Source organism: Scyliorhinus torazame, chromosome 6, assembly GCF_047496885.1.
Source record: "Scyliorhinus torazame isolate Kashiwa2021f chromosome 6, sScyTor2.1, whole genome shotgun sequence".
Taxonomy (NCBI): domain Eukaryota; kingdom Metazoa; phylum Chordata; class Chondrichthyes; order Carcharhiniformes; family Scyliorhinidae; genus Scyliorhinus; species Scyliorhinus torazame.
Window position 1 is genome coordinate 121,637,753 of NC_092712.1, and position 13,270 is coordinate 121,651,022.

The 13,270-nt window shown below is 42.7% G+C and overlaps 1 long non-coding RNA gene and 1 other non-coding gene across 2 annotated transcripts in view; both read right to left on the reverse strand.

Moving 5' to 3' along the window:
* The window catches only part of LOC140424995 (uncharacterized), a 351,986-nt gene that overhangs the window by 83,580 nt on the left and 255,136 nt on the right, over window positions 1-13,270 (reverse strand). The gene's annotated exons all lie outside the window — the stretch shown is intronic.
* Window positions 10,399-10,470, reverse strand: trnam-cau (transfer RNA methionine (anticodon CAU)). The gene has a single exon. It is a non-coding gene; the product is annotated as a tRNA-Met (tRNA).

The following is a 13,270-nucleotide window of genomic DNA, read 5'->3' on the forward strand; positions in this document are numbered from 1 at the left end:
CTATCCTATTATAGTCACAGATCCCTAAAGATTCTTTTGAAACAAGATTATTAATTAGCCTTTTTCTGTTACATAATACTAAATCTAAAATAGTACATTTTGTAGTCAGTTCCTCATCATACTGCTCTAGAAAGTCATCCTTGAAACATTCTAGAAACTCATCCTCCATCGCATTAATGCTCATTAGCTTTACCAAGTCTATATGGAGATTCTAGTTCCCCTTTATTACTGCATTATCCATGCTACATGCCTCTCTAATCTCCTGATTAGTACTACCAGTACTGTTTGGTGGCCTGTAAACAACTCGGTTTGACAGATTTAGCATGCTAACTTATCCAGCCAACTTCGTCCTCTCCTGGCATGTGAGATTTGGTCCAGGGAGTGTTAACTTGCATAAAATAGCCAAATGCTGGTGGCTTTCATTAGCATCCACTTTGATTTTTTTCACTGCAAAATTCGTAATTCCGCAAATTGTTTCACATGCAAGGATGAAGCCCATGTGGAAAATTTGGATTTTCTTCATCAGCTTGCTGCCAATGTGACTTTTGGCTGTTTATTGTTTTTGCAGTGTGTAAAGAAAAGTAATTGGACATGCAGTCAGTTTTCCTCAAAGCTGGTGGAAAATCCATTAAAATGATTCCTCGGCCAATAACTTGAGATCATAAGAAAGCACGGAGCAGGAGAAAGCTAAAATAATGTCAGATCCTCTCCTTCCGTGAACTGCATTCAGTTTACCCACTCACCTCTTAACAAAAACTATTTACATAAACACTCCCAAATTCTCAAAGGCAATCAAACCAAACTCCCATGGGGTGAAATCGCTTTTTGGCTTTTTGTAACACAGCAGAGAACAGGGATTAACAAATCTTGTGCTCATTGAAGCCAATGGAAAAGAAAATCGGTGACTGTAAAACAGGCTGCCGATTCACGATTGCCAATTTTGCGTTATCGCGGAAGACCAATTTCACCTTCCCGCCGAAAGATTTATCCATCCTCAAAACTCTAGCAATCATCCTCGTCTAGCTGCCTTTCAGAAATAACATTTTCTTCATCCCTGCAACATAGCAATCATTGCATTTCATAGATGATTTGATTACCAGTGGTCCTATTTGTTCCTGTCATCTCCAATCCCATTCCTAATCAGATATTTGTTTGATTCCTTTTGAAGGGATTAATTGCCTTTTCTGGGCATCAAGTCTTGTTTGTGACTTGTTAATTTTGTACCTGTAATTCTTTAATTCTACAGTCACAATTCAGAGCCAAATTAAATCGACATTTGTTATGCTTGTCAGAATGTGATCCCACTGCCCTTCAATCTTATTTCCTGCTGCTATCAATACATTATGAAGATATTTAAATGACTCCACAGACATCTGTATAAATGTGATCAAAGTTATTTTTGCAATGACAAGCATTCCATTCCAGATTGCTATTGGTAAAGATTTTGCTCCCATTTGAGTTACTAAGTACCAGTAAATGTAGACTCTGACATAGATAGATGCACATTAATCTGACCACAACATCATAGCTCATTGAGCACAGCCTACACGTACATGATAAATACCATGAAAGGAATGAGAAACTTCATAAATTAGGCATCTTGGTTTTGCAATACTCACAGTACTGTAATCTGTCTACCAACTCACTCAAATCATTAAAACTAAATATCAGTGTCTGCACAATCACAGGTATAATGAGATTTCTAAGCTGATATAAGTGGTTTCACCGAGTTACTTGGAAAGTTTAGTGCTCGGTATCTCTGGATTTATCAGATGACTTCCAACACTGAACGATCAATCCTTGATAGCAACAAATTAGTCTCACCACCCTAATTTCTCACATGCAAGGGTAAAAATTAGACCTCAGTCCCCCCATTTTGCACGGATGAAAAACAGCACCAGAGGATCAAGTTTTGGCCCAGCCGTGAGCCTCTCCACGTATGGCTTACCAAGGCCCGAGAATGGGCCAAAAGGAATTTCTAAGCCCTATTGTCATAATTCCATTTCCGTTGCTTAGTTATCCAAATATTGACATTTTGGTTACCTGAAAGCTAGATTCCAGTCGTGTTCCTGTTCCTGAACTGCATGTACCCCCTGAATCTGATGCCCCAGTAAAGGAGAATGGAGGGGGAGAAGAGATTTTCCTGACCATAACACAAGGACAGATTTTTTCAAATAACAAAAATAATAGCATGAGAGGATGATTACGAAACAGAATAAAGGATCTTTGAAACAGCAACTGAACTCTTGGGGATAATTGGTTGTATTGCAGCAATTGAACCACAATCAGGTACTAACAAGATCATTTTCAATTTGCTAACATCAAAATGACCTTTAACATTGCTATTAAGGACTGTTCGTGACAAATGAAAAAAGAGTGTATTGAATGTAATAAATAAATAATAGAAGTAATTCCATGAAAATATAAATAGCTATTAAATTGAACTGCTAATAGTATAATATTCTGATATGATAAGTATGAAACTCACAACCTCAAAATAATTACAGGTAAGGTGTGCTATTCAGTCCACCAGCTAATTACTATTATTACAACAACATAGATTATAGGGCATCAAATGTTTAAAATCAGGAAAGGATGGAACTGGGTAGGCTAAATCGAACTGTTTTAAGTTGTTGAGGGTATCTTGAACTAAGGATTGTAGATGAGAAATAATTTGTGATTCTGAACAGAAGGTAGGAGCTATTTCTTTACAGAGAGTGTTTTGAAACTTGTAGGCTTGGTGAAGCAGATAAGGCAGGTAGTTGTTTAAGATGAGTGCTACCTCCAGCTTTCTCACTGCTCTCAGTTACACTGTGCTTGTGCATTACAATTATCAAATCCAACTCAAAAATGCTTGGGTTTTAACAACGAGAGAGAGTCGTGAACATAGTCTAGTCCATCACGCAAAATTGCATCCCATCCAACTCTGTCTACACCTCCCACCCGGGTTATTCTCTCTTGCAACCTCTTCCTTCAGGCAGGAGATACAAATGTCTGAGACCACTCACTAACAGATTCAAAAACAGCTTCTTCCCACTGTTACCAGATCCTGAATGACCCTCTTATGGACTGAACTGATCTCTGCACATATCTTCTCTACTGAGTAGTACTACACTCCGTATGCTTCCCCCGATGCCTGTGTCTATGTATTTCCCTTGTGTATTTATCATAAGTTCTCTGTTTTTTCATGTATGGAATGATCTGTCTGGACTGTACGCAGAACAATACTTTTCACTGTACTTGTGTATACGGGGAAGAAATCAAATCAACCTTTCCCATTACAACCATTTCCTTTTGTTCCCGCAGAACAACTTGACCTCATTTTGATGTTGATCTATTGATCTGCAGCCTATCCTTAGAGCTTGTTTGTGGTATTTTTAAGGGATGTGCTTGCAGATCAAGAAGGTACAAACAAACAAGGAAATTGGAAAGGGTTGCTCTACAGGCTGTTTGGAAAGACTGCCCGTTTGCCCACTCAAATGGCTGATGACATCATCAATACATAACGTGATTGGATTCTTAAAGTGGCCTTGTTCCAACTTGGAACAAACATGAATACACAATACTTTCCTCCCCCTTTACAGTAACGGTTCCTGCTAAGGAAAATAATATAACGTTAACAATCAAAATTTACAATATGAACAATTAATAAACACAACAATCAGTAAGCTAGATGTTTCAGAGGATGTCGATTTCTGTGCAGGTGTCTGCTTTTTCGTGCTGACTACAACCTCTGATGTTTATGGTTTAGTTTGGACATCATCCGTAGTTGTCTCAACTGGAGTCAACGTAGTGCTTGCAGGTTGACTCGGTGTTGCAAAGTGGCCCCAAATGGTGCTGTCTTCCACATTCCACAGTGGTTCCTGGTATTGTCAGACATGTAGGTCTTCCCTTGGCACAGTTTGTTGTGAACTCTCGGTTGACTATTTCCCTGGCAATTTAGTTCTCGTTGCCAAAAGTTGATCAGTGTGTCTTCTCCACACAACATTGTCCTGAGTTTGAATGGCATAGAAGACTGGTCCTGTCTGTGCTAAGACAATTTCTCTTGTCTTAAGTAGTTTCAGCAAATCAAATGCTGTGCACAACTGACATTTTACAATGAATAATGGCAGAGAATTTTGGGTTGTCAAATGTGTTGCATTCCTGTATACCATCAGGAATTGCTTAATCATTTAGATAATGATCCTTGCTCATGAGTTACCTTCAATGAATGCTTCATTTTCTGAACAAACCTTTCAGCCAGCCCATTTGCGGCAGGATGATAAGGAGTGGCTCTGATGGGTTGGATTCCAGTCTTCTTTAGATAATTTTTGAATTTGTGCAAAATGAACTGTGGCCCATTGTCACTAACAAGTTGTTCAGGATGTCTTGCAAAAGTCCTGCAAAAATCTCACCTAGTTTTCCTGTTGTCCTCTCTGAGTGTACGGCCCAAGTATCATTGTCAATGGTCGCAGATCCGTTAGTAAAGTAAATTTCCTGCCATATAGGTATTGGTAAAAACATTTGATTCCTTCTCTATCTGCGCATTGTTCATTTCTGCTTTGTTCCAGGATCGTGATGCAAATGCTATTGGCTTTTGTTCACCATTGGGCATTATGGAGAAACCATTGCTCCCACCACAAGAGTAACTTCAGATCAAAGTGTATCAGGACTTCTGACTTTAGTAGTGACTCCTTAACTTGTATGAAGGCATTCTCACATTTATGCACCCATCTCTATTTCCTATTTTGACACAATAGATTGTGTAAATGTTTGAGATTGGTTGCTGGTTATGGGGCAAACCTTCCAGCAAAGTTTAATAAGCCAAAAAAACAAACAATGTTGATTTATATTTTGAGTGGCTGGTGCTCAGGTATGGTTTTTACTTTTAAAGGCAATTGGATTGGATTGGATTTTTATTGTCACGTACAGTGAAAAGTATTTTTCTGCGAGCAGCTCAACAGATCATTAAGTACATGAAAATAAAATAAAAGAAATACATAATAGGGCAACACAGGGTACACAATGTAACTACATAAACACCGGCATCGGGTGCAGCATACAGGGTGTAGTGTTAATCAGGTCAGTCCATAAGAGTATTGTTTAGGCGTCTGGTAACAGAGGGGAATAAGCTGTTTTTGAGTCTGTTCGTGCGTGTTCTCAGACTTTTGTATCTCCTGCCCGATAGAAGAAGTTGGAACAATGAGTAAGCCAGGTGGGAGGGGTCTATGATTATGCTGCCCGCTTTCCCCAAACAGCGGGAGGTGTAGATGGAGTCAATGGATGGGAGGCAGGTTTGTGTGATGGACTGGGCTGTGTTCACGACTCTCTGAAGTTTCTTGCGGTCTTGGGCCGAGCAGTTGCCATACCAGGCTGTGATGCAGCCAGATAGGATGCTTTCTATGGTGCATTTGTAAAAGTTGGTAAGAGTTAATGTGGACATGCCAAATTTCCTTAGTTTCCTGAGGAAGTATAGGCGCTGTTGTGCTTTCTTGGTGGTAGCGCGACGTGGGTGGACCAGGACAGATTTTTGGAGAAGTGCACCCCTAAGAATTTGAAGCTGCTAACCATCTCCACCTTGGTCCCATTGATGTTGACAGGGGTGTGTACAATACTTTGCTTCCTGAAGTCAATGACCAGCTCATTAGTTTTGCTGGCATTGAGGATAGATTGTTGCCGCTGCACCACTCCACTAGGTTCTCTATCTCCCTCCTGTATTCTGACTCATTGTTATTCGAGATCCGTGCAGTTCCTTTGCATTCATGACATGCCCTAGGTATTCAGTAGAAAATTTGAAGAATTCACATTTATTCTTTCACACTCATTGTCCAAAATCTTCTAGTCTCTTGAGTCTAGCATCTAAATTTTGAAGATGCTCTTCTTCATTCTTTCCAGTAACAAAGATATCATCTAAATAGCAATGGACTCCTTCTAATCTGCTTAGAATTTGATTCATGGCACGTTGGAACAACGCCAGTGTGGGCATGATGCCAAATGAAAGAGTATTGCATCTGAATAGCCCTTTATGTGTCACGATTGTTAAAGTTTGTTGTGAATCTGGATTCACAGTTATCTGGACATAAGCTTGACTAAGGTAATCTTTACTGAAATTCTGGCCACCAGCCAACCCAGCAAATAAATCGTCAATTATCGGCACAGAGTACCGGATTGATAGTGACGTTAAAATTGCTACATATGCATAGCGAACCATCGCTCTTGATCATGTACTATCGGCATAGCCCAATCATCTACGTCAACAGGTTCAAGAACCCATGTCGTGAAAAGCCTCTCTAATTCTGCCTCGACCTTCGGCCTGATAGTGTCCCGCATAGACCCAGCCTTTCAGCATCTTGCCTGACTTTTGTCTTTAATCCGTAGCTTGACTGAGATCTCGTTCATGCTTCCCAGCTCTCCATTAAGGGCAATGGCATGTTTCATTAAAATCATTGGCTGACCTGCTTCAGACTCCAACATAAGAGTCACATTGAGGGCAGCACTGTGGCACAGTGGGTAGTACTGCTACCTCACGGCGCCGAGGTCCCAGGTTCATAGAACATAGAACGATACAGCGCAGTACAGGCCCTTCGGCCCACGATGTTGCACCAAAACAAAAGCCATCTAACCTACACTATGCCATTATCATCCATATGTTTATCCAGTAAACTTTTAAATGCCCTCCATGTTGGCGAGTTCACTACTGTAGCAGGTAGGGCATTCCACGGCCTCACTACTCTTTGCGTAAAGAACCTACCTCTGACCTCTGTCCTATATCTATTACCCCTCAGTTTAAAGCTATGTCCCCTCGTGCCAGCCATTTCCATCCGCGGGAGAAGGCTCTCACTGTCCACCCTATCTAACCCCCTGATCATTTTGTATGCCTCTATTAAGTCTCCTGTTAACCTTCTTCTCTCCAACGAAAAGAACCTCAAGTCCATCAGCCTTTCCTCATAAGATTTTCCCTCCATACCAGGCAACATCCTGGCAAATCTCCTCTGCACCCTCTCCAAAGCCTCCACGTCCTTCCTATAATGCGGTGACCAGAACTGTACGCAATACTCCAAATGCGGCCGTACCAGAGTTATGTACAGCTGCAACATGACCTCCTGACTCCGGAACTCAATCCCTCTACCAATAAAGTCCAACACTCCATAAGCCTTCTTCACAACCCTATCAACCTAGGGATCTATGTACATGGACACCTAGATCCCTCTGCTCATCCACACCTCCAAGAACTTTACCATTAGCCAAATATTCCGCATTCCTGTTATTCCTTCCAAAGTGAATCACCTCACACTTCTCTACATTAAACTCCATTTGCCACCTCTCAGCCCAGCTCTGCAGCTTATCTATATCCCTCTGTAACCTGCTACATCCTTCCACACTATCGACAACACCACCGACTTTAGTATCGTCTGCAAATTTACTCACCCACCCTTCTGCGCCTTCCTCTAGGTCATTGATAAAAATGACAAACAGCAACGGCCCCAGAACAGATCCTTGTGGTACTCCACTTGTAACTGAACTCCATTCTGAACATTTCCCATCAACCACCACCCTCTGTCTTTCAGCTAGCCAATTTCTGATCCACATCTCTAAATCACCCTCAATCCCCAGCCTCCGTATTTTCAGCAATAGCCTACCGTGGGGAACCTTATCAAACGCTTTACTGAAATCCATATACACCACATCAACTGCTCTACCCTCGTCTACCTGTTCGGTCACCTTCTCAAAGAACTCGATAAGGTTCGTGAGGCATGACCTACCCTTCACAAAGCCATGCTGACTATCCCTGATCATATTATTCCTATCTAGATGATTATAAATCTTGTCTCTTATAATCCCCTCCAAGACTTTACCCACTACAGACGTGAGGCTCACTGGTCTATAGTTGCCGGGGTTGTCTCTGCTCCCCTTTTTGAACAAAGGGACCACATTTGCTATCCTCCAGTCCTCTGGCACTATTCCTGTAGCCAATGATGACATAAAAATCAAAGCCAAAGGTCCAGCAATCTCTTCCCTGGCCTCCCAGAGAATCCTAGGATAAATCCCATCAGGACCCGGGGACTTATCTATTTTCAGCCTGTCCAGAATTGCCAACACCTCTTCCCTACGTACCTCAATGCCATCTATTCTATTAGCCTGGGTCTCAGCATTCTCCTCCACAACATTATCTTTTTCCTGAGTGAATACTGACGAAAAATATTCATTTAGTATCTTGCCTATCTCTTCAGACTCCACACACAACTTCCCATCCCTGTCCTTGACTGGTCCTACTCTTTCCCTAGTCATTCGCTTATTCCTGACATACCTATAGAAAGCTTTTGGGTTTTCCTTGATCCTACCTGCCAAATACTTCTCATGTCCCCTCCTTGCTCGTCTTAGCTCTCTCTTTAGATCCTACCTTGTAACTATCCATCGCCCCAACTGCAACTTCACACCTCATCTTCACATAGGCCTCCTTCTTCCTCTTAACAAGAGATTCCACTTCTTTGGTAAACCACGGTTCCCTCGCTCGACGCCTTCCTCCCTGCCTGACCGGTACATACTTGTCAAGAACACGCAGTAGCTGATCCTTGAACAAGCTCCACTTATCCAGTGTGCCCAACACTTGCAGCCTAGTTCTCCACTTTATCCCCCCCAAGTCACGTCTAATGGCATCATAATTGCCCTTCCCCCAGCTATAACTCTTGCCCTGCGGTGTATACTTATCCCTTTCCATCATTAACGTAAACGTCACCGAATTGTGGTCACTGTCCCCAAAGTGCTCTCCTACCTCCAAATCCAACACCTGGCCTGGTTCATTACCCAAAACCAAATCCACCATGGTTGGCCTGTCAACAAACTGTGTCAGGAAACCCTCCTGCACACACTGTGCAAAAAAGACCCATCTAATGTACTCGAACTATATCTTTTCCAATCAATATTTGGAAAGTTAAAGTCTCCCATAATAACTACCCTGTTACTTTCGCTCTTATCCAGGATCATCCTCGCCATCCTTTCCTCTACATCCCTAGAACTATTTGGAGGCCTATAGAAGACTCCCAACAGTGTGACCTCTCCTTTCATGTTTCTAACCTCAGCCCATACTACCTCGGAAGACGAGTCCCCATCTAGCATCCTCTTCGCCACCGTAATACTGCTCTTGACTAGCAGTGCCACACCTCCCCCTCTTTTGCCTTCTTCTCTGAGCTTACTAAAGCACCTAAACCCCGGAACCTGCAACATCCATTCCTGTCCCTGCTCTATCCATGTCTCCGAAATGGCCACAACATCGAAGTCCCAAGTACCAACCCATGCTGCCAGTTCCCCTACCTTATTTCGTATACTCCTGGCATTGAAGTAGACACACTTCAAACCACCTACCTGAACACTGGCCCCCTCCTGCAATGTCAAATCTGTGCTCCTGACCTCTATACTCTCATTCTCCCTTACCCTAAAACTACAATCCAGGTTCCCATGCCCCTGCTGCATTAGTTTAAACCCCCCCAAAGAGCACTAACAAATCTCCCCCCCAGTATATTTGTGCCCCTCAGGTTCAGATGTAGACCATCCTGTCTGTAGAGGTCCCACCTTCCCCAGAAAGAGCCCCAGTTATCCAGAAATCTGAATCCCTCCCGCCTGCACCATCCCTGTAGCCACGTGTTTAATTGCTCTCTCTCCCTATTCCTCATCTCACTATCACGTGGCACGGGCAACAACCCAGAGATAACAACTCTGTTTGTTCTAGTTCTGAGCTTCCATCCTAGCTCCCTGAAAGCCTGCCTGACATCCTTGTCCCCTTTCCTACCTATGTCGTTAGTGCCAATGTGGACCACGACTTGGGGCTGCTCCCCCTCCCCCTAAGGCCCCGGAAAACACGATCCGAGACATCACGTACCCTTGCACCTGGGAGGCAACATACCAAACGTGAGTCTCTCACGCTCCCACAAAATCTCCTATCTGTGCCCCTGACTATCGAGTCCCCAATTACTAACGCTCAGCTCCTCTCCCCCTTCCCTTCTGAGCAACAGGGACAGACTCCGTGCCAGAGGCCCGTACCCCATGGCTTACCCCTGGTAAGTCGTCCCCCCCACAAGTATCCAAAGCGGTATACTTGTTTCTCAGGGGAACAACTGCAGGGGATCCCTGCACTGACTGCTTCTTCCCAGTCCCTCTTACAGTTACCCATCTATCTCCAATCTTTGGTGTAAAAATTTCAAGTACCCAATTATTATTATTTTTTTCCAATTAAGGGACAAATTAGCGTGGCCAATCCACCTAACCTGCACATCTTTGGGTGGTGGGGGTGAAACCCAGGCAGACATGGGGAGAATGTGCAAACTCCACACGGACAGAGACCCAGGGCCTGGATTCGAACCCGGGCCCTCAGCGCCGCAGTCCCAGTACTAACCACTGCGCCACATGCCGCCCCTAAACAACTAGCAGAGAATGGTTTCGATCCATCGACCACTGGGTTATGGGCCCAGCACGCTTCCGCTGCGCCACTCTGCTTACAGGTTCGATCCCAGCTGTCACTGTCTGTGTGGAGTTTGCACATTCTTTCCGTGTTTGTGTGGGTTTCACCCCCACAACCCAAAGATGTGTAGGCTAGGTGGATTGGCTATGCTAAATTGCCCCTTAATTGGAAAAAAAAATGAATTGGCTACTTTAAATTAAAAAGCTAAGAGTCACCTTGGCCCAGTTTAGCTTGATTCACTTCAGCCAGGTTCTCCCCATTAGTGCTGCATAGTTACCTTTCATGGCGTGCAGGGAGAAGTCTGCAGTATGTCCATTTAGCTGCACATTTACATCAATATGGCCCCCCAATGGTGCTATCTACTCAGTATAGGTTTTTAATATTATCTTTGAGGGTTTTAAGGTGATATGTCGTAATTTCTCTTGGTGAACAGTTTCTGGTACCAATGAAACTGCTGCTCCAGTGTGCACCTCCATTTTCACTGGTTATCCATCCAGTAAAGGAGTGACCAGTCACCATTTGTTGCACCCGCAATGGCCAGTACATTTAATGTCAGTTCGTCAGCTGACTGTGACTACTCCTGTTTCACACCCTTTTTGTATCACGTGAATCCCTTTCCCTCTATTCGGTTTTCCATTTGATACACTTGGTTCTTGCTTTTTACAGGTCTTCTTTGGAACATGTTGTTCTATCCCCAACATGCACATTCAATATATCCCTTTTTACCACAATTCTCGCATTTTGTGTCTTTGCACCAGCAGTCTGCTGTTGCGTGCCCTGTTTTTACACATCGGTAGCAATTTTGAATCTGTGTCTGTGTTTGGGTCTCAGTCGACGCTTTAAGGATTCTAATGCTCAAACTGCTTCCATTAGAGATCACGGCTTCTAAAGCCTTCTTTAGGTTTTAGTTGCTTTCTGTTAGCTGCCCTTTTTGGATAGCTTTACTTCTTAACCCACACACTAATCGATCTCTAATGGTGTCGTTCAAGACATCTCCAAATTCACAGCATTCAGTTAATTTCTCCAAAGTAGCTACAAACTGTGTGATTGGTTCAATTTCTTGTTGGTTACATTTGTGTAACCTTAACCTCTTCGCGCTGACCAAAGGTTTAGGTGGGAAGTGGACCTGCACCAGATCCACAATCCCATCATAGGTTTTCAAGTTTGATTTTTCTGGCCACACCAGATTTCACAGAAGGTTGAATATTCCCCCCCCCCCCCCCCCTCACCATTGTCAGTTGGGACTACAATATCTGCCGCAATTTTATTCGCTTGGACAACATAATCAAATCTTTCAGTTCCACCACTTGGTGTTCTTATCATACAGTGCCACATTCCTATCATTTTTACTATGGAAAAGGCTTGCTTAAGCAAAATATGCCACAAAATGTTTTGCAGTACCTCGCTTTTTTTAAACAAGGTACCCCTGAATGCAGTCTGTTTCCTTCCAAGGTTTGGAGCACTCCCAGCTCTAAACAATTGTTGAAGAATATTTGCTGCTCACAGATCTCCCTGTACTGTTCCAGATCTTTCCAGGCAGAGCATATGGTGAGCGTCTTTTCGATGTTGTTTCCTCCGAAATCTATGTTTAAATTTTGGTTCCTTCAATGGCTGGTACCAATACTTGGCACCCCTCCATCACCAGCTTTGGTGTAGAGAAGCTTTTAGCTTCTTAATCCTTTTCGGATGTCTGTGCATGAATTGTGATTTTTATTTTTATATTTTTCCTTCTCCAGGAGTCTGCCAGCATGGTTCTGACATCATTGCCGGAAGTTGTCTTTAGGTTTTTTTTTAAAGGATAGGCTTGCAGACTACGAAGGTACAAACAAGAGCTTTATTGGAAAGGTGTTTACTTTATGGTTTGTTAGGATAGACTGCCCATGCAAATGGCCGATGATGTCATCAATCTGTCAAGTGATCGGACTCTTAAAGTGACCAATCAATCAATAAACCAATAAACCTTTTTCCAGCTATGAGCAAACATGAATACACAACATAGTTCAGATTGTTTTTTCATATTAGAAATGTCCATCGAATGGAAATCATTTTGTAATGTTTTTTTCCTACAAGGTTAACTTACCCCACAAGTGTCCTTGGCACTTAAAGTTAAACAATCTCTGAATGTTACCTTAATTTAAATTTTCTGTGTTGAGGCATGTTTCTGATATGTATTTCTGATGCTTCTATTACTAATGTAAGTTTGTCTATTGACGATATATCTCCTTCTTGTTCCCCATGTTTCTTTCTCTGTAACAGGGGCTGGTTTAACACCGGGCTAAATAGCTGGCTTTGAAAGCAGACCAAGGCAGCCAGCAGCGTGAGTTCAATTCCCATACCAGCCTCTCCGAACAGACGCCGGAATGTGGTGACTAGGGGCTTTTCACAGTAATTTCATTTGAAGCCTACGTGTGACAATAAGCGATTTTCATTTCATTTTTTTCATTTCAACATGCAAATGTCTCATTGCGTCTCTGTGTCCATACTTGCTTAAAGGCAACTTATTCACTTTATCCTTATCTTCTTGATCTATCCAGTTTAAATGAAGTTTGATTGCTGCCTCAATACCTTGTTCCTTTTGTTCCTCTCTGCCATCTAGGTGCAACCCATATGTGTCCTCTACCAGTCTATTTCATTCTGAAAATTCTCGCAGTAATTTACAAAAGACAGGAGTAGAGAACCTATTTGCGGATTTCCCAACTCACGTCAAGATCGAGCTAGAACCATTCCATTTCAATGTGTGGTAGGGAACACATTAAGGTGTGAAAGCAAATTCTTATGTGTAGTTGCAGATTCAAATATATTGCAAATGTGACTACACCATCCCCTAAACCACAA